At 36.4% G+C, this 26,101-nt stretch overlaps 1 protein-coding gene across 4 annotated transcripts in view; it reads left to right on the plus strand.

Annotated features, from left to right (window-relative positions):
* The window catches only part of LOC141399744 (uncharacterized), a 239,377-nt gene that overhangs the window by 138,546 nt on the left and 74,730 nt on the right, over positions 1-26,101 (plus strand). For all 4 annotated transcript variants that reach the window (XR_012411927.1, XR_012411932.1, XM_073979000.1 and 1 more), the window contains exon 6: positions 23,544-23,629. The gene's annotated coding sequence lies outside the window, so the exon portion shown is untranslated. The remainder of the gene's footprint in view (positions 1-23,543; positions 23,630-26,101) is intronic.

Genomic DNA, 26,101 nt, shown 5'->3' on the forward strand with positions numbered 1-26,101 from the left:
ATTTCATGCGACCAAAAAGGGCCACAAAATCTGAAAACTTCCTAAATGCATAATAACACTGAGCAACAAAATTCAATTTTTTGTTTCAAAATGATGAGAAAAACTGTGTAGATTATGAAAGTAGAGCTAAAAATATGAGACACGTGTATCGGCGTTTTTAAAGTTTACATCGGTAAGCAAACAAAGTAGGCGGGGCAAGATTCGCCCATTTCTAGTTTTTTCAAAATATTCGAGTTAAGATATCTTGGAATCCTTGCATTTTAGGTATATAGTATCTTTGGCAACTTTACAGAGGATGATGTGTGGTATATTTTTGTTAAAAAATTTAACCCTCATCCGGCTCACCAAAGGGGTCTTTTTGGTCCTTTTTTCGAAAATCTTGCAAAAACTCCTTTAAAATGTGATCATATCAAATCCATATATTCTACAAAATTGTTCGTCATAAAATTTTACTATAGGTCTCAGAATACACTTATCTTATCTGATCGCCAGGAATCGCTAAAAATTAAAAACACGTTTTATGGTTAAAGTCGGACTTCATCTGTGTTTATTCAAAATTGTCCCTCAAAACATAAATTTAGAGAGATAACGTCAAAGGCAAAAATATTCTTCGTCAAATTTCACGTTTATTCCGCAACTTATAGTGAAAAATTATGTAGAATTTTGCTCCTTTTGACACCTTTCCTCTTAAAAATACATTTTTATTATTTTCATGAATCAACTCGAAAAAAGAAGGACAAAAATTTTCATCAAAAAAATTGGGAAATATTTTCATGTTTTTTTCAGCAAAATTGATACTGATATTGTCATGTTTTGTAATGTAAATAGACATTTCATTTCCTTGGTGACCCATAGTGAAATTTGACGAAGAATATTTTTGCCTTTGACGTAATCTCTCTACAATTATGTTTTGAGGGACAATTTTGAATAAACTCATATGAAGTCCGACTTTAACCATAAAACGTGTTTTTCATTTTTAGAGATTCCTAACGATTAGATAAGATTTACAGATTTGGTGTGTTCTGAGATCTATAGTAAAATTTTATGACGAACAATTTTGTAGAATATATTGATATGATCACATTTTAAAGGAGTTTTTGAAAGATTTTCGAAAAAAGGACCAAAAAGACCCCTTTGGAGAACAGCATGAGGGTTAAAATTTTTAACAGAAATATTCCCCACATCCTCCTCTGTAAAGTTGCCAAAGACACTATATACCTAAAATTCAAGGATTCCAAGATATCTTGACTCGAATATTTCGAAAAAAAACTAGAAATTTGCGTAACTTGCCCCGCCTACTTTGGTTACTTTCCGATTAAAACTTTAAAAACGCCGATACAATTGTCTCATATTTTTAGCTATACTTTCGTAATCTACTCAGTTTTCCTTGTCATTTTTTTTGTTGTCGCACATTGGGGAAAGGATTTTTTTATTGGGGGAAAGATGTTGGTTGGAAGTTTCAATTCAATTCACATAGGTTGAGGAAGGGCATATCTCTGTCGGCAATAATTGATACTTTTTTACTTGTTTTTTTTTTTCTAATTTAAACCTAAATCGCTTTTCTATCTTTATGCCGAGTTACATAATTTTTATTTTTATTAGTTTCGCATTTAAGGAAAATAAATCTCAACTATTTTTTATTATGAAATGTTGATGGAAAACTTGTAACGTCCATAAATGGCATCTCAAGCTGTAGATTGAAATTGAAAGTTATCAAATCAATCGTCTAACCAACTATGACCATAGATGGCGCCACGGTAGATAAATCAGCCGGTTGGTTAGCTCTTTTATTTTGGGGTTTGTTGTTGTTGTTGACACAATTAGGCCATTCCAAACGATATTCGGTCGTATCAAATAAATTCATTGAAGAAAACAAACAAAACAAAAACACGTTTCAACCGTTAAATAAAAATTCAAATAAATAATCCAGTTTATGTAATTAAATCGAAAAACGTTTACGATTCATAAAACAAAATTTGTAAACAAATAATGGAAAAAAACACATTGGTTAGGCTTTAGGCTACAACAGAGAACCCGGGAAGAAAAAAGGCTCTTTTTTTTTGAATTTTAAGAAAATTTACCATTTTAAAATATTTACTTTTTGTGAATAAATAATAGATGTATTTGATAAAAAAAACAAAATTGTTTACCAGTTGGAATACGATTTCAATTATACATAATATAGTGGGGGGAGGTTATTGATGAATTTAGCTCATATTTCGATTTAAAAATAAATGCTAAAATTTAAAAAAGGAAATTAAAGAGACCGTGTCAATTGCCTTTATAAGGAAAATGATTCCCTATTTTGACTATGTACCATCCACTCTTGCTCTCATATCTTAAAAAAAAAACTTTCAAGTCCCTGAAATTCTTCCCAATGTAATTGAAAAAATCCACATTAAACAAATATCACTTACATTTATGTACATTTCGTGTTCCACAAAACGCAACATTTACAATGAATTATTGTAATTTGTTTATAACGAAATGAAACACCACAATTATCACGTGCTCAATTACAAACGTAGTGCATAAATAATTAATGTTATTTTGTTGTTTTTTTTTGTCACATTCAATGTGAGTGACAATCTCCGAGTTAATTATTAAATAGAATAACAAATCTCGCTGCACATTTCGAACAGGTTTCATTTAACTAATTTTTGTTAAAGATTTATTTCTTATAAACACCTCTTAGCAATTTAATTACAATTAGTAAACGATACTCCGACGTCATCGTGCAAAATAAAATTTTACGCAAAAAAAACTTACATGAAACATGGTTACATTGCCTTACATTAACAGGGCAATGTTAAGTATTAACAGAACAAGTAAGAAAGTATCAGTCAGCTGTGCTGACGGAGATATACCCTCAGCCGATGACAAAAAAACCAGAAGGGAAAGGATCATAGTCGGGCGGGGTCGACTATATGATACCCTACACCACTGCGAATATATAAAATATAGGAGATATATATCAATTTTAACTGATTTCTATATAATATGGTACACTTATTACTAGACAAAAATCCGTCACACATTCCAAATTTCATAAAAATTGGACAGATCGGGCGAAAATATATATGGGAGCTATATCCAAATCTGAACCGATTCCGATGTAATTTGGCACATTTATTTTTAGACCGAATTCAGTCACACGTTTCAAATTTCATCAAAATCGGACGTATATAGCGGCTTTGGTGCAGCAAATACGTCAAATCGGCCGAAAATACATATGGAAGCTATATCCAAATCTGAACCGATTTCGATGTAGTTTGGCACATTTATTTTCGGACCGAGTTCATTTACACGTTCTAAATTTCATCAAAATCGGACGTATATAGCGCGTTTGGTGCAGCAAATATATCAAATCGGCCGAAAATATATATGGGAGCTATATCCAAATCTGAACCTATTTCGATGTAATTTGGCACATTTATCATCGAAATAATGGTTTTAGACCCCAAGTACGTTTGGACAATTTGGAGTCGATTTAGCAATGTCCGTCCGTCTGTCTGTGTGTGGTCTTCAAAAAAAAACCAGAGGTACGATTTACTAGTTTCAACTCGCGATTGAAAAGTACTTGCGAGTGGGAGTACTCGAAGAGTGCGAGCAAAAAGTCCGATTTGCTCGTTTTAACTCGCGAGTGAAAAGTGCCTGCGAGTGGGAGTACTCGAAGAGTGTGAGTTTTAAAAACTTTTGTTTTATTTGGGAGCACTCGCGAGTACTCGGGGTTTAAAAATTAGAGTGGGAGTGAAAATACTCGAAATAGAGTACAAGTTTACTCGAAGAGTAAAATCGAGTAGAAATGAATTGATATATTTTTGGAAAAATGTTGGGTGGGGGGAGTTTAGTGGTGGAGAGTTCAGGAAGGGGGGGGGGGGAGGGGGGGGATTGTAAGTTGGGTGGTATGCCCACCCTCAAAATACCCCCCTACGCGCCTGACGAATAAACACAGGGTATACTCGATTTATTATACCCTACACCACTATGTGGTAAGGGGTATTATGTGTTAGTGCATTTGTATGTAACATACAAAAGGAAGCGAGATAGACCCATAGTTTCTTCTAGGGATATACATAGAATCACTTTCTGAGTCGATTTATGCATGTCCGTCCGTCCGTCCGTCCGTCCGTCCGTCCGTCCGTCCGTCCGTTCGCAACATACAGGTCGCATTTGTTGACCGATTTCGCTGAAAATTGGGGAATACCATTTTTATAGCCGTCGGAAGATCAAGTTCGAAGATGGGATATATCGGTCCACGTTTTGGTATAGCCCCCATATAACCCCCCGATTTACGGTATTTTGACGTTTTCAGCTACATTTTCAGACCGATTTGGCTATAATTTGACATTTAGGGTTCTTAAGTGTCAATAAACATATATAACAAAACTTGTGGACATAGGTCCACGTTTTGGTATAGCCCCCATATAACGGTACCCCCCGATTTGCGGTATTTTGACGTTTTTAGCTACATTTTCAGACCGGTTTAGCTATAACTTGACATTTAGGGTTCTTAAGTATCAATAAACTTATATAACAAAAGTTGTGGACATAGGTCCACGTTTTGGTATAGCCCCCATATAACGGTACCCCCCAATTTACGGTGTTTTGATGTTTTTAGCTACATTTTCAGACCAATGTAGCTATAATTTGACACTTAGGGTTCTTAAGTGTCAATAAACTTATATAACAAAAGTTGTGGACATAGGTCCACATTTTGGTATAGCCCCCATATAACGGTACCCCTCCGATTTACGGTATTTTGATAGTTTTAGCTACATTTGCAGACCGATTTAGCTATATTTTGACACTTAGGGTTCTTAAGTGTCAATAAACTTATATAACAAAAGTTGTGGACATAGGTCCACGTTTTGGTATAGCCCCCATATAACGGTACCCTCCGATTTGCGGTATTTTGACGTTTTTAGCTACATTTTCAGACCGATGTAGCTATAATTTGACATTTAGGGTTCTTAAATGTCAATAAACTTATATAACAAAAGTTGTGGACATAGGTCCACGTTTCGGTATAGCCCCCATATAACGGTACCCCCGATTTACGGTATTTTGACAGTTTTAGCTACATTTTCAGACCGATGTAGCTATAATTTGACATTTAAAGTTCTTAAATGTCAATAAACTTATATGACAAAACTTGTGGACATAGGTCCACGTTTTGGTATAGCCCCCATATAACGGTTCATTTAAGTTCATATTTTCGTATAGCCCAGATACCTCCGAACTAGCTGTTAATGACATTTGAAGTTCCCACGTTATGTACCGATTTTCGATATTTTGAAGATTCTAGCTAAATTTTTTAACCGAATTAGGAGTTATTTGACATTAAAGGCTCCCATCAAAAACTGTCAACATAGGCCCATGTTTTATTATAACCCCTATATAACAGTACCTCCCAATTTCTAGCCCACCAAAAATTGTCAACATACATAGTTAGATATAGGCACCATAAAAAAGGGCCTCCCGAATGAAGCATAAATGTACATAAACATTATCTGACATTTTAACGTACCCACTTAAAGTTGGGGACAGGAATGAAAAGTAATTACTCCATTTTAGTTCAGACTATTTTATGGTGGAGGGTATGAAAAGTTCGGCCCGGCCGAACTTAATGCTTTTTTACTTGTTTTTTCTACTCGCGCCAGTACTCCCGCTCTTTATCAGAAATCCAAAATACTCGCTCGAATTTCACCCGCGAGTAGAATTCGAGCGAGTATTTCGGAGCTCTGATAAAGACCTGTGGTCTTCTATAAACACACCTGTGGTCTTCCGCCAGAAGACCTGTCGTCTTCCAAACGAAGACCTGTGTTCTTCTTTATGAGTTCCTGTAGTCTTCCAAATGAAGATCTTTTGACTTCTATAGGAAGACATGGGGTCTTCTATAGAAACACATATGGAATTCTATAAGAAAACCTGTGGTCTTCTATAGGAAGACCAGTGGTCTTCTGTAGGAGAACCTGTGGTCTTCTATAGGAGAACCTGTGGTCTTCTATAGGAGAACCTGTGGTCTTCTATTGGAGAACCTGTGGTCTTCTATAGGAGAACCTGTGGTCGTCTATAGGAAGACTTCTGGTCTTCTATAGAAAGACATATGACATTCTATAAGAAAACCTTCTATAGGAAGTCGTTCGGTCATCTATAGCAGACCATGCGGTCCTCTATAAGAAGACCTATAGTATTCTATGAGGAGACCTGTAGTGTATGGGAAGACCTGTGCTTTTCTATAAGAAGGCCTGCCTTCTTTTTTATGAATCCTGGTGGTTTTCTATAGGTAGACATGTGATACTCTGTAGTAAGACCTTTGACCTTCTACAGCAAGACTTATGATCTTCTGTAGGAAGACATGTGGTCATCTATATGAAGACCTGTGGACTACTATAGGAAGGCCTGTGCTCTTCTATAGGAAAACTTGTGATCTTCTATAGGAAGATCTGTGGTATTTTATTGTAAGACCTGTGGCCATTTATAGGAAGACTTGTGGCTTTCTTAAAGAAGACCTGTGGTCTTCTGTAGGAATACCTGTGGTCTTCTCATTGAAGATTCCATTTATAAAAGAGCTTAATGTCTTCTCATAGAAGATTTTTAGGTCTTTTCATAGAAGACTTGTGGTCTCCAATAGTAATTCCTGTGATTTTCATAGGAAGTCCTGAGGGCTATCTATAGTCCAAAGGACTAGTGATCTTTTATAGCAAGACCTGAGGTCGTCTATAGGAAGACATTAAGTCTCCTATAGGAATACCTGAGGTCTTCTATAGGATGATCTGAGGTCTTCTTTAGGAACATCTATCGTCTTCAAAAGGAAGACCTGGTGTCGTCTCTAGGAAGACCTGTAGTGCGATTCTGTAACTCTCTACCGATGGAATTAACGACAAATGTCGATATTTAGCGATATTTGTCGGTAAGTGCTATTCTGTATACAAATTTTACCGATTTTTGTCGGTATTTTAGGCGGTAATAATCGAAAATCATCGGTCAGTTACCGACGAAAAATAAGGAGTCGTTAAGTCTACCGACATAAAAGAATTTTCATATTTTAAACAAAAAATCAATGAAAATCACATTTTTAAGAAATGGCGTTGGAGTATATAGCTTCGTTCCAGTACTTTTTTAATGATAAAAGTGTCAAAAGAGCAAACTGTCGAAAATGAGTTCCACATACACATTTTTCCAAAATGTGCGGGAACGGAAAAATGGCAGAAACGTCAAAAAAACTGGAACAAATGTCAAAGTCGGCGAATCAACCAATCAGAAGCCGGCAAACATGTTGCACATTTTTGCTCGCCCAAATTTGTCGTGTAAAAAGTTTCTAAAGAGAAAGCTATTCAGCGCCATTTTTGTTCAAACAGAAGTGAACATTTTGCAACTTTTTTGGTGTACTGGAACACATTTTGGGGAAAAATGTGCGAAATGTGTTAAATGTGTAAAAACTTTTTAGTTCTGGAACGAAGCTTATTTCATTGCAAATTAAAAGGTAAGCAGCGATACATTTCTTTACACATAAAACAGAAAATTCTGCGACATATGGAGGATCCTTTCGATCTAAGAAATAGAAAGCTTATGACAAATTTGAAATGGATACATTTTATAAAATAATGGTTGAAATTGGGGGTCATTTGGAAACCTCCAGAATTGCAGGAAAAATCTCTGGGAAAATTATAACTATTTTCAGTACGAACGAAATACCGTTTATTATAAGCATATATTTCGTAACAGTTGCTATTCATATAAAAATGTATTGGTGGTATCGATTAGGATCAACAATAAAAGAAGGGAGAATATCACCATGGTCGTCATATTCCCTGATAATACGTAATTCTGAAATAATTGATCAATATACACAATTTAAAAATTAATGTTCAATATATACATATGAAATGTTAGGATTCTACATCTTCTGCTTCACTCTATATAAAAAATACCCCTCCACATAAAAAAGAATCTGAAAAAAAAACAATTCAACCAATTTGTCGAATATTACACCATGTTTACATTAGAACTTGTCGGGTAAACATCCTTTATGAGAATTTATACGTATACACAATGGATTTGACAATGAAAATCAACTGGATTTACTAAATATATTTATATGTAAACGTACGTTTATAGTTTTAACTGCGATTTTTTAATATTTATGTTGAATTTTTTTACATGTAATTTGAAGCAATCATTTTATAAACAGCAGTAATTTAAATAATTTCATTAGAAATTTGAATTATGTTAATATTGAATGCGCATTATTTCGTTTAAAGTGTGATTTTTTCCATTCCATTTTGAAATGACCTGCATCTTCTTTAAAATTCCGTCATTCTACCGATATTGGTCGCTAAAATTTTTGTATCGATAACTTTGAGTTACATAATAGCACTTTCGGGATTTCAACCGAACATTTTCGTTAATTAACGATATCGGTTCGGTAGAAAAAAGTTACAGAATCCCACTACTGTTGTCCTTTGTAGGTGGATACTCGTATGTTTTCTTCTTAAAGAAGTCCTACGGTCTTCTATTGTCCTCTATAAGAAGATCTGTTGCATTCTTTAAGAAGACCTGTGATAGGGAGACCTGTGTATTTCCATAGAAAGACTTGTGATCTTCTATAGGAAGACCAGTGTTATTCTATGGGATGACATGTGGTCTTTTAAGGGAAGACCTGCGTTCTTTCCTAGCAAGGTATAGGGAGAACTGTGGCCTTATATGAGGAGACCAGTGGTCTTCTATTGGAAGATCTGTCGTCCTCTATGAGAATATCTTTTTTTCTCTATAAGAATACCTGTTGCCTTCTATAAGGAAAACTTAAGATCTTGTGATAGAAGAGCTGCAGGCCTTCTCACAGGTGAGCTTAAGGTTGTCTCATAAAAAGGCTTACTGTTTTCATAAAAAAGTGCTTATGGTTTTTCTAGAGAAGATCTTAAGGTCTATTCGCAGTGGAGAAAATCTATAGAGACGCCTTTCATGGCTTGTTTTGTTTTTCTCTTTTTCTTTTGCATTTTGATTACCGCCGCCATTACAAATCAAAAATAGCAAATAATTGAAGGTTAATGCCTCAAACAAATTGTACCGCCGCCGATTGACAAAACAAAGCCGCCATAAATTTTTGCAATATGACCCCCAACGTTTTTTTGCATAATCATGTTTGAGTTATAACTGTAAAAAATAAATTTAACATAAAATTTTTAATACAATTTTAATGAAGCCACTTTAGTATTATTGTCACACACACTCGATTTAATAATAATTTTGGACGAGTCATAGCGGCATAAAGTCCAAAAACCAAGGAGAGACATTGCAACAGAGGCAGACAAGGTCAAATGTTGCAAAATTATTTTAAAATTATTAAAATCAGCTGATCTAAATAATTCGTTTAGCAGCTGATTGCATTTAGGGTAGTTCACACTTTAAGATTTATTGGTAATTAATAATACTACAGTTTATAATGTCAACTTGTTAATCTCCTCGGGAGATTTCTAATAATGTTAGAAAAAAAGACAATCGAATAAGTCAATACTCTCTACCACTCCCCTCCCGATCACAACAATACCGCTCAAAATAAATACTCTAATAAATAATTAATAATTAGTATTATTTATAAGACAATGTCACATATTTATAGTTTATTTACCTCTTTAATAACACACAATAATAAACAATAACAATTTATTAATACCAATTTTTTGTATGGTGGCGCGGCGGCCTACCTCCTCTGAAATGGCCACAAATGACATTTGAAAAATAAACACTTTAGCGACTAATGACTTTAAATATTTGCTCAAAAAAATGGCAGCAACAAAAAACCACACACCTCAAATTTATAAAAAAATAACTACAATAACAAAAACCAAAAAAAAACATTAACTTGGTTAAATTGAAAAATTGCAAAATCTGTTTTTGTTGCTGCTATTTTTATGAGACAGACAGCAGACTTCAACACAGCTTTAATAATCAAAAATCTAAAACTGTTTTTGTCCGTTTTTTGTGGAAGTTAAATGTGGAATGCAGTTCGGGTTTGTTGTTTTTTTTTTTTTTTTTTTTTGCAAATGTTCGTCAAGAGGTAATCATAGTTCAAAGTTAATTTCCCATGCTGGTGGCTGACCGGCAAGTTTGTTAGTTTGGATATTTCTCAAGCTAAACATAAGTTTTTAGCCAAATTGTTTTTTTTTTTGAGATTTTCATTTGGTTGGTCAACCAACTTCCAGCAGGGCGTGTTATTTTTATTTGTATTTATCATCTAAGCGGTATTTTTGTTTTGTTTCTTAGCCAAAACAAAAAAAAAAAAAAACGCAAATATCCGAACAAAACTGGCAACAAGTTGAAATAACCTGAGGACTGACTAGTCACTAGAAAACAAAAACAATTCAAAATATTTGCAGTTCAAACGCTGAAGTTAATGTCTAACAATTTGCCATTAAATTTGTGAATGTTGTAAATATTTGGCCAAAGGCAAAAGATGTTGCCTCCAGATATTCGCACAAAATTATTCGATTGCATCACAAGACAAGTGGGATTTTCTTTAAGTTTTTTTATTGGAGTGCGTAAGGTTAAATGGGTCAACTTTAGGAGCTAACCATAATGGAGTATTATTTATGTAACTCTCTTAGATTGTAATAACAGATTAAAATGAAATAATCTGCTGAATTGAAAGGTACGAAAAGCGTCCCCACACACACCGTGAAAGGTGGAAGGCAATGGAAGGCCTTTATACAGAACGCTACGAAAGGTGACTCTATAGACGACTTAGAAGTGGTCTTTTTTATTTTCTATGACATGGACTTAAGCTATTGTTGTGTGAGAAGACCGTAAGATCTTCTGTGAGAGTTCTTAGTTATTATATGACAAGACCTTAATCACTTCTATGAGAATCCCTTAAGCTCTATTATGATAACTTGAAACCTATTCTATGAGCAGTCTTCAAGATTTCTTATGCCAAGACTTGAAGATAATAAAAAACCACAAGTCTTCCTCAGAAGACATCAGGTTTTTCTACGGAAAACCTCAGGTCTTCCCACAGAAAACCTCTGGTCTTCCTACAGAAAACCTCAGGTTTTCCTAAAGAAAACCTCAGGTTTTCCTAGAGAAAACCTCAGGTTTTCCTAGAGAAAACCTCAGGTTTTCCTAGAGAAAACCTCAGGTCTTCCCATAGAAGGCAACAGGTTTTCTTACAGAAGGTAACAGGTCGTTATATAGAAAGCCACATCTCTTCATATGACAGATAACAGATCTTCCAAAATTTCTTCTATAGAAGTCCACAGGTACTCCTATTGAAGACCACTAGTCTTCCAATAGTCGAGCTTCTACCTATAGAAGACCTCGGGACGGAAGACCCAATAGAAGAACACATGTTCTCCTATAAAAGACCACAGGTTCTCCTACAGAAGACAGCAGGTCTTACCATAGAAAACGGCAGGTCTTCCTATTGAAGATTAGAGGTCTTGCTATAAAAGACCACAGTTCTTCAAATAGAAGACCATGACTCACCTTTAGAAGTTCGCTGATCTTTCTATAGCAGAATACAGGTCTTCCTATAGGGCTTCATATAGAAGACCTCAGACACCTTTTGAACACCACAGGTCTTCATATAGAAGACCACGGGCTTTCATATAGAAATCCGCACATCTTTCTATAGAAGACCGCACGTCTTCCTGTAGTAGACCACGGGTCGTCCAATAGAAGACCTTAGGTCTTCCTTCAGAAGACCGTAGACGATATCAGGTCTTAACATCTTCCTAAAGAATACCACGGATCTTCCTGAGCCTTTCTCAGGTCATCCTATAGAATACCACAGGTCTTAGAATAGAAGAGCACAGGTCTTCCTGCAGCATGCCACGGCTCTCCCTTTTGAATATCATAGGTTCTCCTATGGAAGAACACAGGATCATCTATAAAAGACCACAGGCTCACATACAGAAGACCACAGGTTCACCTACATAAGACATCAGGACTTACCACAGAAAACGCCAGCTCTTCTTATAGAAGATCAGAGGTCTTTCTATAAAAGACCACAATTTTTATTATTATATAGAAGACCACAGGTCACCTTTAGAAGACCACTGATCTTTAGAAGGCCACACGTCTTTCTATAGAAGACCGCATGTATTCCTGTAGTAGACCACTAGTCGTCCATTAGAAGACGAGTGGTCGTCCAATAGAAGACCACTGTTCGTTCAAAATAAGACTTGCGGTCTTTCTATAGCAGACCTCAAGTTCTCCCATAGAAGACCTCAAGTCTTCCTATAGCAGACCTAAAGTCCTCCTATAGAAGACCTCAAGTCTTTCTAAAGAAGACCTCAAGTCTTCCTATAGAAGATCTCAAGTCCTTCTATAGAAGACCTCAAGTCTTCCTATAGAAAACCTCAAGTCTTCCTATAGAAGACCTCAAGTCTTCCTATTGAAGACCTTAAGTCTTCCTATAGAAGACCTCAAGTCTTCCTATAGGAGACCTCAAGTCTTCCTATAGAAGACCTCAAGTCTTTTTATAGAAGACCTCAAGTCTTTTTATAGAAGACCTCAAGTCTTTCTATAGAAGACCTCAAGTCTTTCTATAGAAGACCTCAAGTCTTCCTATAGAAGACCTCAAGTCTTTCTATAGAAGACCTCAAGGCTTCTTCTAGAAGACCTCAAGTCTTCCTATAGCAGTCCTCAAGTCTTCCTATAGCAGACCTCAAGTCTTCCTATAGCAGACCTCAAGTCTTCCTGTAGAAGACCTCAAGTCTTCCTATAGAAGACCTCAAGTCTTCCTATAGAAGACCTCAAGTCTTTCTAAAGAAGACCTCAAGTCTTCCTATAGAAGATCTCAAGTCTTTCTATAGAAGACCTCAAGTCTTCCTATAGAAAACCTCAAGTCTTCCTATAGAAGACCTCAAGTCTTCCTATTGAAGACCTCAAGTCTTCCTATAGAAGACCTCAAGTCTTCCTATAGAAGACCTCAAGTCTTCCTATAGAAGACCTCAAGTCTTCCTATAGAAGACCTCAAGTCTTCCTATAGAAGACCTCAAGTCTTCCTATAGAGGACCTCAAGTTTTCCCATAGAAGACCTCAAGTCTTCCTATAGAAGACCTCAAGTCTTCCTATAGAAGATCTGAAGTCTTCCTATAGAAGACCTCAAGTCTTCTTATAGAAGATCTCAAGTCTTCCTATAGCAGTCCTCAAGTCTTCCTATAGCAGACCTCAAGTCTTCCTGTAGAAAACCTCAAGTCTTCCTATAGAAGACCTCAAGTCTTCCTTTAGAAGACCTCAAGTCTTCCTATAGAAGACCTCAAGTCTTCCTATAGAAGACCTCAAGTCTTCCTATGGAAGACCTCAAGTCTTCCTATAGAAGACCTCAAGTCTTCCTATAGAAGACCACAAGTCTTCCTATAGAAGACCTCAAGTCTTCCTATAGAAGACCTCAAGTCTTCCTATAGAAGACCTCAAGTCTTCCTATAGAAGACCTCAAGTCTTCCTATAGAAGACCTCAAGTCTTCCTATAGAAGACCTCAAGTCATTCTATAGAAGACCTCAAGTCTTTCTATAGAAGACCTCAAGTCTTCCTATAGCAGACCACAGGTTCTCCTATAAAATACAGGTCACTGGTCGTCCATTTGAAGAAGAGTGGTCGTCCAATAGAAGACCTTAAGTCTTCCTATAGAAGACCTCAAGTCTTCTTATAGAAGACCTCAAGTCTTTCTATAGAAGACCTCAAGTCTTCATATAGAAGACCTCAAGTCTTCCTATAAAAGACGTCAATTCTTCCTTTAGAAGACCTCAAGTCTTCCTATAGAAGACCTCAAGTCTTCCTATTGGAGACCTCAAGTCTTCCTATTGGAGACCTCAAGTCTTTCTATAGAAGACCTCAAGTCTTCCTATAGCAGACCACAGGTTCTCCTATAAAATACAGGTCACTGGTCGTCCATTTGAAGAAGAGTGGTCGTCCAATAGAAGACCTTAAGTCTTCCTATAGAATACCTCAAGTCTTCCTATAGAAGACCTCAAGTCTTCCTATAGAAGACCTCAAGTCATTCTATAGAAGACCTCAAGTCTTTCTATAGAAGACCTCAAGTCTTCCTATAGAAGACCTCAAGTCTTCCTATAGAAGACCTTAAGTCTTCCTGTAGAAGACCTCAAGTCTTCCTATAGAAGACCTCAAGTCTTCCTATAGAAAGCCTCAAGTCTTCCTATAGAAGACCTCAAGCCTTCCTATTGAAGACCTCAAGTCTTTCTATAGAAGACCTCAAGTCTTCCTATAGAAGACCTCAAGTCTTCCTGTAGAAGACCTCAAATCTTCCTATAGAAGACTTCAAGTCTTCCTATAGAAGACCTCAAGTCTTCCTATAGAAGACCTCAAGTCTTCCTATAGAAGATCTCAAGTCTTTCTATAGAAGACCTCAAGTCTTTCTATAGAAGACCTCAAGTCTTCCTGTAGACGACCTCAAGTCTTCCTATAGAAGACCTCAAGTCTTCCTATAGAAGACTTCAAGTCTTCCTATAGCAGGCCTCAAGTTTTCTTATAGAAGACCTCAAGTCTTCCTATAGCAGGCCTCAAGTTTTCTTATAGAAGACCTCAAGTCTTCCGATAGAAGATTGCAGGACTTCATATAGAAGATTCCAGGACTTCCTACAGATGACCTCAAGTCTTCCTATAGAAGCCTTCAAGTCCTCCTATAGCAAACCTAAAGTTTTCTTATAGAAGACCTCAAGTCTTCCTATAGAAGATTCCAGGACTTCCTATGGAAGATTCCAAGACTTCCTATAAAAGACCCCAGTTCTTCCTATAGAGAACCCCAAGCTTTCTTATAGAAGAACCACGGTCCAGTAAAATCCAGGTATTCTTGTAGAAAACCAAAGGTCTTCTTACAGAAAGACAAAGGCTTTCCAATAAAAAACCGCAGGTCTTCCTATAGACGATCCTAGATATTTCTATAGAATTCTCCAGAACTTCCTTAAGAAGACTGCAGACCCGAAGAATATCATATGTCTCCCAATAGAAGACCACGGGACTTCCTAGAGAGGACTACAGGACTTCTAATAGTATACTACAGTTCTTCCGATAGAAGACATCAGGTTTTCCTATATAAGACGCCAGGTCTTCCTGTAGAAGACACCAGGACTGCATAAAGAAGGCCACAGGCCCTCATAAGGAAGGCATAGGGTAATCCTATAGAAGACCACACGTATTCGTATAGAATAATGAGACTAGAGGACGTCATAAGGAAGACCACAGGTTCCCAGAAGAAAAACAAAGCTCTTCTATAAAAATACCCAAAGCTCTACTATGAAAAGATCTATAGCTTTTCTATGAGAAGACCTAAAGCTCTTCTATAAGTAGACTTAAAGCTTCATCTAGGAAAATACCTTAAACTTTTCTGTAAAAAGACCTTAAGCTCTTCTATCAGAAGACGTCAAACTCTTTTAGGAGGTTTAAAGCTCTTGTATGAGAATACCTTAAGCTCTTCTATGAGAAGACCTTAAGCTCTTCTATGAGAAGACCTTAAGCTCTTCTATGAGAAGACCTTAAGCTCTTCTATGAGAAGACCTTAAGCTCTTCTATGAGAAGACCTTAAGCTCTTCTATGAGATGACATTAAGCTCTTCTATGAGAGGTGACCTAAAGCTCTTCTATCAGAGAATACCTTAAGACCTTCTATCAGAGAAGACCTTAAGCTCTTCTATTAGGGAAGACCTATTCTATAATAGAAGAACGCTATGAGAAAATACCTAAAGCTTTTGTATGAGAGGATTTTTATGGATGGCGATCTACTCTACAATGGGTGACCTTATGGGCCACCTACTCTACAGTAGACAACCTTCTATTATACGGTGGCCATCAGTAGACTACCGTATGGTCCATCTGCCGTACAGTAGACGACCCAATGGGCCATATACTCTACAGTAGATGACCGTATGGACCACTGTAGACTAGGTGGCGTCTACTGGTCGTCTAAGGCCCCTAAGGTCGTCTGTTGTAGAGTTGTTGGGTCTTGGAGAACTTTACATCTTCCCTTAGAAGGGCTTAAAGTTGTTTTAAAGATCTTCTTCTTCTCTTCTACAGCTCTTTAATGCGACAACTTTAAGCTCTCCTATAGAAGACATTATGCTCTTCTATGAGGATACTTTAAGCTTTTTTTATAAGAAGACCTTGAGGTCCTCTAGGAGAAAACCTTAAGTTCTTCTATGAGAAGGCCTTCTTTTCTTTCGTCTACCTTTTCTTCTATAAAAAGACCTTAAGCTCTTTTATGAGAAAACTTTTAGGCCTAAAGTTCATCTACTATGAGAGAAGACCTTAAGCTCTTCAATGGAAAAGACTTTAAGATTTCTATTAATGGAGTTGAAGCTTTCCTATGAGTAGACTTTAAGCTCTTTAATTTTAACTTTTTAATATATATTTTTTTAATTTTAAAGTTTTCCCTTTCAAATGACATTTGGAAAATTAATTTTCTATTTATTTTTATTTAAATATGGGAAACCTAACTTTAAATCAACTTGCATTTACACCATATCGGCAGTGTTGTTTTTGCAGGTACTTGACATTTAATTCTCATAACAAATTATCAGGTTTCACATCCGCATTTCGTCGCATTGCACACAAAAAAATGCACGCTTCAAAGATCAGATGTGGTGGCGAAGGTGTTGGATAGCGCGCCTGTGATGGTGGCTAGACATGACAGTAAATCATACCCGAGACTATCTGTGACATCTTAACATGTGCGAATATAGCAACAAAAACAACATCTCATTGTGAGCCCATAAATTATTGAGGGAACTGCAGTGAAAAATAAAATTAATTGCTCAAGAATATATTTTTTAAAAAGGGAGGAATAATAAGGTATTGGCTGTGGGGTAATGTAACACTTTCCAAGCTATTGCTATATTTGAAAATGAAAAAAATATTTGAAACGTCTACAAGTTAGAACTTCTCATTGTCTGGAAGGCGTTTTTGGAGGTATATTATCCCAAAACATTTTTCTACCAAAATTGGTGGCAAAGTGAAACTGCAGACAACTGTGTTGCTGCGATCTCTATTGTCTCTTTACAATGAAAAGGAAAATTATTAATAAATAAATCCATAGAAATTCAACAAATCCGATGACAGTTTGTAACAAACAATTGCTTTGTTTTTCATTTTCACATTTTTGTTTTTGTAATTTAATATGGACTCTAAAGTGCGAATTGTTGTTATTGCTCACTCTACAGGCTTCGCATGGGACTTCTCTCTGCCTTTAAGTCTACCTATAGCCCCTCCATTGTCACCGAATAGCCTCTTTTGTTGTGTGCAAAAACAACAAATGAAGGTGTGCCAAGAATTTCAATGTTCGAAAACCACATTTGAATACAAATTTCAATTTTATTTGTTAAAATAATAAATTATAATTTTATTTTTTTATGGTGGAGACAATGGTAAAACGACAACAAACGAATAAGTATGACAACAATATGACGTTTACTGCGAATAGAAATTTCAAAGCTGAAATCGAGCTAGACTTCATTTGACATGTCATTAAACTTTATATGGAAGAAGAAATTCCATGCTGTAGGGGAAACAAGTCACTCAGCCTGTGACACAATGACTATCTTGGGAGGTAACGATAAGAGGACCTACTGGTCTCTTATAAATAAAAGTAAAAAAAGAATCAGTCAGTTTTGCCGACAGCTTAATACACTCAGATTATGACTGTAAAAAACAATGCCAGAAGATTTGGCAATTTAAAAAATAAAATTTTCGTTGGTGACATATACGCATTTCGTGGTCCATATTTCAGGAGATATTGCCTTCCACTACCAAAAAAATATCATGACTACCTGCTATTGAAATTTCAAGACAATACGAGAAGTCTCCTTAAACGAAAGCGCAAAAATTTTGAACTTTCGCGTAGTAGGTATCTGATGGAAATGAACGTCTTAATCTATCTTAGAATTATATCTAATTTTGGAAGGTATTCCTTTCGATAGTTACCGTCCCAACCAGTCATTTCAATTGGTAACTGTATGAGTATTTTGACCGTTATTTCAGGAAGCACAGATTTGGCCAACAAAAATATATATCGTTGTAATCAGAATTACTAAAGACAACCTTCGATAAAACTGTCAAAAAAACCTCGAACAGTCCTTAAACTGCAGTTAAAGGGATTTTTTGTAACTCTTGTGAGAGAGGAGCTGTCAGTTGTTGTCCAGCATAATCAATCGGGTATGTTCTGAGACACACTTCACCCCTCACTTCAGGCCTCAAGCATTTTGTTCACCCCATTTTTGCTTACTTTTTCGGTTTTTATTATGGACGGACTAGGGTGTACTCTTTCTTTTTAAATACCCTAATGAATCTTAGCCCAAAGGAATTCGCAAAAAATAGGAGTAAATGGGGCGAACAAAATGCTTGAGGCGTGAAGTGAGAGGTGAAGTGTATCTCAGAACATACCCGTATATTCGAACCTGTTATCTTTGATAGAAATATTACGATGTGCAGGGGTCAGTCATTCCTTTCGATAGTTACCTTTAGATGGTCACTGTATGTCGGGAAGAAAAGTCTTCCTCACGAAACTATTGTAACTCTCTAAACAGGGAAAAAATTCAAAACAATCCTCGACCAGCCTTTAAACTGCACTTGAGCAAACATTTTAAACTTTTGTGAAGTAGGTACCCGAAGGCGTTGTCCAATATAGACCCTCTTGGAACTTGTTGATGTACGGTTGGAATACAATTTTGCAACGTTCAAAGTGTCGGCATAAGAGAATACACAAATCGTAATTTTTCTTGTTCTTCAATCATTTTAGTTGGCATCGGATCGGGGTGAATTGAATAAAATTGTGCCGTCGTAATAGAGGCAAAAAGAACAGACATCCTGTTGAAAAAAATGGAAAGTATGGACTTGCCTCCGAAAAAAGTAACCGTAATAATAGGGGCCGCAAGAACAGCGTGCTGCAAAAAATAAAAACGATTCGAGACATGTCCTCAAACTGAAATTTTGTTGGAGGTGCCCCAAGGACTGGACCGATATTCGTACCTGACTATGACTCCCTTCAAAAGTCATAGTGCGCATCATTTAAATGAACAATTTTGAACTTTTGTCCATGAGGTATCTGAAGGATTGAACTGGTACAAAATATTACGCGGTGCCAGCCAGACTGATAGACAGATGGATAGGGCAAAATGGACTCCAAATTGTCTGAAACGGATTTCTAATAAACATATTTTCTGATCTTCAAATAGAAGACCTATAGCTTACTTTTCAGGGTCTGTCACACTTCTCATGAAGGTCGCTGGTATTTATGTGACCGCCTGTGGTCTTCTAAATGAAGGCCTGTGGTATTCCCGTGTTCTTTCTCATGAATATTAGTGGTATTTTCTATGAACAACGGTGGTTTTACCTCCGAATACCCGTGATCTTCTGTCTGAGGACCTTCTATTTGAAGACATGAGGTATTCCATATGAAGACTCAGACCTCTGATTTTCATTTAAAAAACTGAGATCTTTCTTATGAAGACATGAGATATTTTTTATGAAGATCTGTGGTCTTCCTTCCTTATGAAGACCGGTGGCATTCTCTACGCAGGCTTGTGGCCTTTCTAATGAAGACCTATGGATTTCTTGATGATGACCAGAGATCTGGCTTATGAAGACCTGAGGGATTCAATATGAAGACCTGTGGTCTTTTGATGAAGACCTGTCGTCTTTTTTATGAAAACCTGTGGTATTTTATATGAAGAACTGTATTCTTCCTGAAGTCTATTTTAAGAAGACCTATGGTCTTCTAATTAAGGCCTGATGTTTTTTAAAAGGAAGACCTGTGGTCTTCCTTATGAAGATATATAATCTTCCTTAGAGAGAGAGAGAGAGAGAGAGAGAGAGCTATGGTCTTCCGTAGTGTGACCTGTGGTCTTCCTTATAAAGACCTATGTTCTTACGTATAAAGGCCTGTGGTCTTCCCGCAGGTCTTCTTAAGGAGGGCCACAGGTCTTCTGAAGGAAGACAACAGGTATTTCTAGGAAAGACCAAGATCTGCTGTTTTCCTTACGAAGACCTATGGTCTTCTCTATGAAGACTTGTGTTCTTCTTTACAAAGTCCATTGATTTTCCCTAGAAGTACCAGATGTCTTCCTTCAGAAGACTTATGGTCCTCTTTAAGATGGCCTGTGGTCTTCCTTATGAAGACCTGAGATCTTACTTATGAAGACCTGAGATCTTACTTATGAAGACCTGAGGTCCTCTATATGAAGACCTGTGGTCTTCTTTACAAATACCTGTGATCTTCTTTTTGAAGAGTTGTGGTCTTCTCTATGAAGACCTGAGGTCTTATTTATGAAGACCTGTGGTCTTCTATATAAAGACCTGAGGTCTTCTATATGAAGACCTGAGGCCTTCTATATGAAGACCTGTGGTCTTCTCTATGTAGACCTGAGCTCTTCCATATGAAGATCTTACGTCTTCCTTAAGAAGACCTGAGGTGTTACTTATGAATACCTGTGGTCATGATTATGAAGACCTGAGATCTTACTTATGACGACCTGAGGTCTTCTATATGAAGACCTGTGGTCTTCTTTATGAAGACCTGAGGTCTTTTATATGAAGACCTGTGATCTTCTTTATAAAGACATGTGATCTTCGTTTTGAAGACCTGTGGTTTTCTTTATGAAGACCTGTGGTCTTCTTTATGAAGACCTGTGATCCTCTTTTTGAAGACCTGTGGTTTTTTTATGTAGACCTGAGATTTTCTATATGAAGACCTGAGGTCTTCTATATGAAGTCCTGTGGTATTCTTTATGAAGACCTGTGGTATTCTTTATGAAGACCTGTGGTCTTCTTTATGAACACCTGCGGTCTTCTTTATGAAGACCTGAGGTCTTCTATATGAAGACCTGAGGCCTTCTATATGAAGATCTGAGGTCTTCTTTATGAAGACCTGAGGTCTTCTTTATGAAGACCTGAGGTCTTCTTTATGAAGACCTGTGGTCTTCTTTATGAAGACCTGAGGTCTTCTATATGAAGACCTGTGGTCTTCTCTATGAAGACTTGTGGTCTTTATATGAAGACCTGTGGTCTTCTATATGTAGACCTGAGGTCTTCCATATGAAGACCTGTAGTCTTCTAAATGCAGATCTTAAGTCTTCCTTAAGAAGGCCTGAGGTGTTACTTATGAATACCTGTGGTCATGATTATGAAGAACTGAGATCTTCTCTATGAAGACCTGTGGTCTTCTTTATGAAGACCTGTGGTCTTCTTTATGAAGGCCTGTGGTCTTTTTTATGAAGACCTGTGGTCTTCTTTATGAAGACCTGAGGTATTCTATATGAAGACCTGAGGTCTTCTATATGAAGACCTGAGGTCTTCTATATGAAGACCTGAGGTCTTCTATATCAAGACCTGTTTTCTCTTTTTGAAGACCTGTGGTTTTTTTATGTAGACCTGAGATTTTCTATATGAAGACCTGAGGTCTTCTATATGAAGTCCTGTGGTATTCTTTATGAAGACCTGAGGTCTTCCTATATGAAGACCTGAGGTCTTCTATTTGAAGACCCGAGGTCTTCTATATGAATACCTGTGGTCTTCTATATGAAGACCTGTGGCATACTATATGAAGACCTGTGGTCTTCTGTATGAAGATTTTACGTCTTCCTTAAGAGGACTTGAGGTGTTACTTATGAAGACCTGTCATCTTCCTTATGAATACCTGTGCTCATGATTATGAAGACCTGTGGTCTTCCTTATGAAGACGGTCTATGTTATGAAGATCTGAGGTCTTCCTTATGAAGACCTAAGGTCTTCCTTATGAAGAACTAAGGCCTTCCTTATGAAGACCTGAAGTCTTCCTTATGAAGTCCTAAGGCCTTCCTTATGAAGGCCTAAGGTCTTCATTATGAAGACCTGAGGTCTTCCTTATGAAGACCTAAAGTCTTCCTATATGAAGACCTGTGGTCTTCTATATGAAGACCTGTGGCATTCTATATGAAGACCTGTGGTCTTCTAAATGAAGACCTGTGGTATTCTATATGAAGACCTCTGCATTCTATAGGAAGGCCTCTGTGAAGTCCTGTGGTCTTCCATAGGAAGTACTGCGGCCTTTCATAGGAAGTCCTGCTGCCTTCCATAAGAAGTCCTGATGCCTTCCATAGGAAGTCTGGTGGTCTTCTCTAGGAAGACCTGTGGTCTTCTCTAGGAGGACATGTGGTCTTCTCTAGGAAGACCTGTGATCTTCTCTAGGAAGACCTTTGGTCTTCTATAGGACGTCCTGTTGTCTTACATAGGAATACATGAGGTCTGCCATTGGGTGTATCTTAGGTCTTCTATCGAAAGATCTCTACTCTTCTAATGAAAGTCCTGCGGTTTTCTATAGACAGTCCTGTAGTCTTCTATAGAGAGATTGGTGGTCTTCTATAGGAATACTGGTGGTCTTCTATAGGCAGTCCTATAGTCTTCTATGAGAGGATCTGTGGTTTTCTATAGGAGAGACCTGTGATCCTCCTTAGGACATTTTATGGTGGTCTTCTGTGGGAAGACATTTCTTTTTCTATGGAACGTCCTGTTTTTTTCTATATGAAGACCTGTGTTCTTCTGAAGGAACACCTCATTTTTTCTATAGGAAATCCTGTGGTCTGGAAGATATGTGGCCTTCCATAGGATCTGCTGTCTCCCTTATGAAGATTTGTTGTCTTTTTATTAAAGCTGCGTTCTTGCTTCTGAAGATATTTCGCTCATTTACTCAAAGAGTGGCACATCCAGGCAAAAATCCAGTTTCGAGAAAAATGCGTTTTAAGTTGACGATTGAAATTTGACTTCCCAACATAAAAACTTTATTACACAAAAAATAAAATAACTACTTGGACCATATTTTGCACAAACAATTAGCCATATATTAGTTCTAAATTTCTGTGCAAGATCAAGCATGATTTGATGTGTATTCGGGCTTCATAAAGTCAAAAAAAAACTTTTTTCTTGAATTATGCCCGTTGTAAATGAGCTATAACTTGTTGAGTTTAAGAGATATGGGCATGGAAATTTGGCACAAGATAAAGTAGAAGTCGTAGAAAAATAGAAATTTGCTATCTTAGAAAACGCATTTTTTGAGTTATGCCACTCTTTGAGTAAATGTGAGATGTGATCTTCCTTATGAAGAATTTTGTTTTTTTTTTTCTTTTTAAAATTTTTGATAGTCTTTATAAAGACCTAGGGTATTCCCTTGGAGGATCTGTGGTGATTTTCACAGAATATACCTTACAAAAAAATGCGTTTATTGTGTTGTTGTTTTTTTTTTGTTTTTCTTGATGTTTCTTCCATTAAAACCGGTTGCATGTTTTTTTGTGTGTTAACATAAATTACAAACAAATTCGAATGAGATGTTGCTACATCTTTAACGTGTTTTCACCTATGCACCTCAATCAAGTCTGGTGCTCTCACTCTCCCCTCTCTTGTTCAAGGTCTTCTTGAGATTAATTTAAAAATCTTATTAAAACGAATTAAATATTTGTTTTTATTATTGAATTAAAACAAAATTAAATTTTAACAAATGTCAAATTTTGATGTTGTTTTTATATATTAATTTGTTGTTGTTTTTGTTGTTTTCATTACAGAGGCAAACGTGAATTTTATCACCCAAAAAACAAGTAGCGCAAATGAAAAGCTTTCAAAGTCTACTTAATACTTTAATGTAAATAAGGTAAGAGATTTTTTTTAAATGTGTTTAAATTTGATTTAAATTATACTTTGTATTTATTGTAAAAAAAAATCTCTCGTAACACTCCTTAAGTGACCTTTATTCACGTCTCGCAATAAATCTTGAATGTTTTCCTCTTCGAACTGCTGCCAATGCGCCGGCGGCTCATTGCAGCTTTCTTAATGCGTTATGAATTCTAAATAAAAGACAGACACATCAATATCATGTTGGACATTTATTCAATTCCTTCACTCGCTATGATTTGAATACAAATCACTTCAACATAGCCTAAGCTGCTGTTAAAGGTGATTTGAATTTCAAAACAAAAAAAAAAAGAATAAAAAAAATAAACTATGCAGAAATGTTGATGTGGAGAGCTTTTAATGAAAGCATAACCCATTAAGGTTGGGAATTTATAATTTAAAAAAAAATCATTTGAAGAACAACTTTTGAGGAGAGGGATGGAGGGGGTGGGAAGAAAATGTTAGGTTATAGAAGACAAAGAGGAGATATAGAAGAAATACGTAACGTGTCTCCATAAGAGGAAAGAAGAATTCCTCAAGGAACTCAAAAACGATATTCATTAAAGTATAAAAAATACCCTCCCCGAGTTTCTGAACACGAAGTGACTTGATTTGATCTCAACAACCAAACTTTGGACTTGAAAATTACCTTAAATGTCATTTTAATTGATTTATGAAAAAAATAGTATTGTTACCATATTTTATTGCATTAGGCGTTTTTTACAAAACCCCTTAAGCGTTTGGTAATTAATTTCGCACAAAAAATGATTTGCAATGTGTTAATTTATAGTTTTTATCAATTAACAATTTAATAACGCGAATTATAAAAAATATACAAATGCAAATTATTTGTTACTAACGACCCATAAAATTGGCCAAATCAAACCGTGATTTCCGATATCGCAGCACAATAAATCAAATCTAATCGAAATAATAACCCTATTACAGGCAATTGTTATTGGCGAAGTGTCTGTCTCTGCCTCTTGACGACAGAGAAACATTTTCTCACGTTCCGAAAATTTATTGACTACGAAAATGAGTTCAACTTTTAAATTTTCCTAATTTTGTAAAACAAACAGCAAACAGCCACTTGTTCCACCAGCAGGCTGCCCTGGCCTCCCAAAGCCAACTAAAAAAACATAAAACACATAAATCTGTAATCAACCTTTCAATTGCATTCTTGAATTCTAATGGTGGGCCAATAAAAATGATTCCAATGACTCCAATGCTCCACGACCACCACCACAAACCCAAGAAATTCGTATGAAAAATACCCACAAAATAAATGTGTGGCCAGAGTTAGACAAATAAAAATAAAAAATAAATAAAAACTGTTAGAAATTCGGGCCACCAGAACCACCTTCATTGTCAGCGACAACAACAAGTGCAGCAACAACAACAACAACAAATGTTGTAAACCAACATCAACACCGCCATTAGCCAGCGCAGCGTGCCATTGCATAAAAATTTGTATTTAGTTTTGGGGGGCAACATAATTGGGAGTTTAGTCCGCAACACAAAAAAAAAAATACAAAAACAAAAAACAACAAGAGAAGTGATACGGACAGTGATCCGTAAAACATAGAGAAGAGAAGGTTTGCTCATAGAAAATCAAAAGGTCTTCTTATAGCAGACCCCAATGTCTTCTAAAAAAAGAACCAATACAATCTTCTAGAAGACTAAAAGATTTTGTAATAGAAAAATAAGGAAGGTCTTCTATTAGAAGGCTGTAAGGTCTTCCTTGAGTCTTCCTATAGACTCATAGAAGACCAAAAATGGCTTCTGTTAGAAGACCAGAAGATCTTCTTGCAATCTTTTTTTCTCTTTGAAGTCCAGAAGGTCTTACTACAAAAGGCCAGAAAGTCCTCTTCGAAAATACCAAAACATTTTCTTATTAAAAAAAAGTGTTACTATAGAAATTATTCTATTGAAGATCATAACACCACAAGATCTTCTTTTAGACAACTAAAAGGTCTTCTCGAAGAAGATCAGAGGTCTTTTTGTAGAATATCAAGTATTCGTCTTATAGAAGACCAAATGTTCTTCTCATAAAATACCAAAAGGTTTCCCTATAAAAGACACAAGAAGATTAACCTATAGGAGACCAAAAGGTCTTCCTATAGTAGACCAGAAGGACAACTATAGAAGCCCAAACATTGTTTTATAGAAATCCAGAAAAAAACTTGTCATAGAAGACCATAACATCTTCTTATAGACGACTAGAATATCCATAGAAGACTACAGGTCTTCCTGTAGAAGATCTTATAGAAGATCTTATGGAAGACCGCAGGTCTCTTCACAGAGAAGACCACAGCTCTTCGTAGAGAAGACCACAGGTTTCATAGAGAAGAACACAGGTCTTCATAGAGAAGACCACAGGTCTTCAAATGGAAGACCACAGGCCTCCATAGAGAAGAACACAGGTCTTCATAGAGAAGACCACAGGTGTTCC

The sequence above is a fragment of the Musca autumnalis genome, unplaced genomic scaffold, assembly GCF_047663935.1.
Source record: "Musca autumnalis isolate F117 unplaced genomic scaffold, ASM4766393v1 scaffold_1, whole genome shotgun sequence".
NCBI classification, from domain to species: Eukaryota; Metazoa; Arthropoda; class Insecta; order Diptera; family Muscidae; genus Musca; species Musca autumnalis.